The sequence below is a fragment of the Onychomys torridus genome, chromosome 14, assembly GCF_903995425.1.
Source record: "Onychomys torridus chromosome 14, mOncTor1.1, whole genome shotgun sequence".
NCBI classification, from domain to species: Eukaryota; Metazoa; Chordata; class Mammalia; order Rodentia; family Cricetidae; genus Onychomys; species Onychomys torridus.
This window is the reverse complement of record NC_050456.1, coordinates 49514938-49519706: the sequence shown is the minus strand read 5'-3', so window position 1 is coordinate 49519706 and position 4769 is coordinate 49514938. Positions and strand designations below refer to the sequence as shown.

Below are 4769 nucleotides of genomic sequence, written 5' to 3'. Positions count from 1 at the left end.
CTCTTTCAGAGGACCCAAGTTCAGTTCCCAACGCCCATATCAGGTAGCTCACAACTGCCTGTGCCAGGGAATCTGGTGGCTCTGGCCTCTTCGGGCACCTCCAGTCAAGTACATACACACACACACACACACACACACACACACACACACACACACACACACACACCAGTGGCACAGCAGCACCACCTAACCTTCACCCCTATTCAGTTTTTAACCAGATAACAAATGCCATTTTTTTCTTTAAGCCTACAGCACCTGGTATTCCCAGGCAGTCTTCCATCCAAGTACTAACCAGGCCCGACCCTGCTTAGCTTCCGAGATCAGACGAGATTGAGTGTGTTCAGGGAGGTATGGCCATAGACAACAAATGCCTTTTATGCAAAATAAATAAATAGATGGATAGACGGATGGATGGATGGATGGATGGATGGATGGATGAACGGACAAACGGACAGATAGAAAAGACTCAGCTGAGAATCACAGGCCCTCTATTGCTTCATGTCTCTTTGGGCTTCCTTAGGATAGAGCAGTACCTTGGTCTCACCTTGATCTTCATGATTTTGACATGTTGAAGACTTCTGGCCAGGTAGTCTGTAAAATATGACTCAGTTTGGGGGTTTGCCTCGATTTTAAAGCATTCTTAGCGGTCTCATTTTTCTCTCCTGTATCCATTTTGTATATGAGGCATCAGCTGTCTTTAGTTTCTCTTGATCATTATTCTCAGTTTTGCTTTATTTAATAGATGCAGTAAATAGCTTAGACATCATAAGCAAGACTCTCTGTGGGCTGGGTAGATGTGGGTGCATTTGCAGAGGAAATCCAGAGAGTGGCGCTGTCAGCTCTCGATGCATCCTGTCAGGTGGTAGATAATTTTGATTTGTCCCTTTGGGCAAGGTCAGCCAGGCGTTTTCACCGTGAGGTTTTCTATATGGTGTTCCCGTATTTTTTTTTCCCCAGGGGGACACAGGGGGAAGATGCCCATTCACCCCAGAGGCAGCATTGATAACAGAATAAAGGAGAGATTGTGTCCCAGCCCTGGTGGGGGAAACTGATGAATTTATTCTAGTTACTTAGGGAGTGTGGGTGATTCAGAGGCAGCTGTGTCACAGAGAAGTTCCACCCAGCATGGGTGAGGACTCATGGAAGTTGCATTATAACAACTGTCTACTGCTTTCATAACCCCTGGGAAGGGACGGGGAGCCCTGGGACTTGTTAGGTTACTGCGAGTTTCATGGGCTTCCCTGTTCCCTACAGAAGGGGATGTGTCAATCCAGAGGGAATGGCTATACAATGTATGGACCCCTTAGGTTTTATGTTTTTTATTATTGTTAGCATTATTTTGATGATCTAACCATCTCTGACTTTGAGGAACTGGAGAGGTGGCTCAGTGATTAAGAGCATATCCTTGGTGCCCAGCATCTACATGGCAGTTCCCAGCCATCTATAACTCCAGTTCCAGGTGATCTGACACCCCCTTCTGCACTTTGAAGGCACCAGAGACACATGTGGTGCACAAACATGCATGCAGACAAACATTCACACACATAAAATAAATCCTTAAAAAAGTTACTTGCCGTGAGAGTCATTCGGGCACATATCTACTAGTCTTTGAAAACTTTTTTGCTGTTTAACATAAAATGACTTCCTTGGGGTCAGCCATTTCTCTCCAAGGGGCTCTGGTTTCTTTCAGTGTGAATATTATTTATTTATTAATTATATTTATGCGTATGCATGTGCCTACATGAATTTTTGAGCCACAAGTGCATGCAGGAGCCCAAGGAAGCCAGAAAAGATGTCCTATCCCCTGGAACTGGGGTTAAAGGTAGTTGTGAGCCACCATGTGAGTGCTGGGGACTGAACCCAGGTGCAAGAGCAGTAAGCACTCAACTACTTAGCATCTCTCCAGCCCTGGAAATAGTTTTTAAAAACAATAAACTGGGGCTGGAGAGATGGTTCAGCAGCTAAGAGCCCTGACTGCTCTTCCAAGAGGACCCCATTTCAATATTCAGCATCCATATGGAGGCTCACACCATCCGGAAGTTCAGTCCAAATGGATTCTTTGCCCTCTTCTGGCCACTGATGGTACTGCACACACAGAATGCACATACACTCTTACACATACAATGAAATAGAGATAGATGATAGATAGATAGATAGATAGATAGATAGATAGATAGATAGATAGAAGTATGGGTGGTGGTAGCGGCAGTGCATGCCATTAATCCCAGCACTTGGGAGGCAGAGGCAGGTAGGTCTCAATGAGTTTGAGGCCAGCCTAGTCTACAGAGTGAATTCCAGCACTGCCAGGACTGCTACACAGAAACCCTGTCTTAAAAAACCACACACATGGGTTGGGGATTTAGCTCAGTGGTAGAGCACTTGCCTAGCAAGCGCAAGGCCCTGGGTTCGATCCTCAGCTAAAAAAAAAAAAGAAAAGAAAGAAAAACCACACACACACAATAATAATACAACAAAAGCAATGATCTCTAATCTCAGTGTGTTTTTCTCACTGTCCTTCGGGTGTCACTGCTCCCAAGTCCCCTGGGAAGAACCGACGAATATCTGTGTATACATCAAGTGTGAATAGGCACACCCACATTATTTCTGCATTGCTTTATCAAAGGGGGCTCTGTCAATTTTTGCCCATTGAAAACCATGAGTTTAGATGGGTATAATGATGCACGTCTTTAGTCCTGCCACTTGGGAGGCAGAGGTAGGCGGATCTATCTATGAGTTAGAGGCCAGCCTGGGCTAAATAGTTACAGGCAGTCAGAGCTACTCTGCCTCAAAAAAAGAAAGAGAGAAAGAAAGAAAGAGAGAAGGAAGGAAGGAAGGAAGGAAGGATGGAAGGAAGGAAGGAAGGAAGGAAAGAAAAAAAAGAAAACCATAAGATTACTCTCCTGCCCGTTGTAATCTGGCACCGTGGGGCCCGTTTTTTGTTTTTTGGTTTTTTTTTTTGTTTTTTTCTTGTTGTTTTATTTTTGGCTTTTTTGATGTTTGTTTTTTCCTGGAGGGGCTTGGTGTGGGATCTTCCTAACTTTCACGTTTGTGATCCCCTTCTCTTCACTGCATGATGCTTTGTTTTTGTTTGAGACTTAGTAGCCAAGGCTGGCCTTAAATTTGCCATGTACCAGAGAATGACTTTGAATTCTTTTTTATTTTTATTTTTTTAGACAGAGTCTCATTATGTAGCCTTGGCTGGCCTGGAACTCACTATTTGGACCACACTGGCCTGGAACTCATAGAGATTCACCTACCTCTGGTGCCAGAGTGCTGGTATTAATGGCATGAATTACCCAGCACCATTCAGTATATTTTTTTAAAAGATTTAAAAAAATGTGTATGAGTGTTTTGCCTATATGTATGTATGTATGTGCACCACCTGCATGCTTGGTGCCCACACATATCAGAAGGCGGTATTGGATTCCTTGGAGTTATGGACAGTTGTGGCCACGGTGCTGGGAACTGCCATCAGGTCTTCTACAAGAGCAACAAATACTTTTAACTGCTAGCCATGCCTCTAACTCCAGGCATGGAAAAAATGGGAGGATGGTGTCTGCAAAGAAGAGAAGAGATACCGTTTCCCTTGCAGCTGGAGCTACAGGTGTTTGTGAACCATTGGGACTTACACTTGGGTCTTCATAATAGATGAGTAGCAGCTTTGGCTGCACAATGTCTTTATGAATGAATTCTCAAAGAGAGGAGAGAGAATGAGGACCTACGTTGTAATCTTTTTTTTTTTTTTCTTCTTCGAGACAGGGTTTCTCTGTGTAGCTTTGCACCTTTCCTGGAACTCGCTTTGTAGACCAGGCTGGCCTCGAACTCACAGAGATCCACCTGCCTCAACCTCCTGAGTGCTGGGATTATAGGCGTGCGCCACCACCACCCGGCTATTTCTGATGCTTTTTTTTTTTTTTTTTTTTTTTTTAAGATTTATTTATTTATTATGTATACAGTGTTCTGTCTGCAGGTATCCCTTGCAGGCCAGAAAAGGATGCCAGATCTCATTACAGATGGTTGTGAGCCACCATGTGGTTGCTGGGAATTGAACTCAGGGCCTTTGGAAGAGCAAGCAGTGCTCTTAACCTCTGAGCCATCTCTCCAGCCCTATTTCTGATGCTTTAATGGCCACTATTACTAGATACATTTCTGAATGCCTCTAGTGACGAATGGAAATTGACAAGGAAAGAATGTTGTAACTGGGTGGAAATCAGACATGTTCAGCACTGTCCCTTTGAGTAAACACTGTCCCTCTGGGCTCAGCACTAGGGTTTGAACCTGGGGCCTTATGTAGGCCTCATGCAGCTTAGGCAAGCACTCTACCACTGTGATAGATTCTCAATCTTACATCTTTTTTATTTTGAGACAAGGTCTTGGTAAATTACTCAGGTTGGGCTTGAACCAAGTCAGTGGCTCAGGCAGGCCTTGAATTTCCAATCCCCTTGCCTCAGCTTCCTGAGTAGACAGGATTCCAGACCTCTGCCATGGGGCTTGGCTTTCCCTCTCATTTCTGGAAAAGCTCTAAGGAAGAGAGTAAAAAGATGAACTTGTAACTTGGTGTAGCTAGCTGCCTGGCTGTTGCTGGCAGAAACGTCACAGCAAGCAGTAGGTGCGTCTTGTGTTGTCCCAGCCAGAGAGAAAGCAGTTTGGTTTGTACTGGACACATCTGATGCCTTCATCTGCAGAGGCAGGAGCTGGCTGGTCCCCAGAAAGTTCTGCTCCTCTGTTAGTAAACCATAGACTTCAGGAGGGAAGTCCCTCAGCATTTG

The 4769-nt window shown here is 44.7% G+C and overlaps 1 non-coding gene across 1 annotated transcript; it reads right to left on the bottom strand.

The window, feature by feature from the left end:
- Positions 1-243: 243 nt before the first annotated feature.
- Positions 244-362, bottom strand: LOC118595867. The gene has a single exon (XR_004946568.1). It is a non-coding gene; the product is annotated as a 5S ribosomal RNA (ribosomal RNA).
- Positions 363-4769: the final 4407 nt, after the last annotated feature.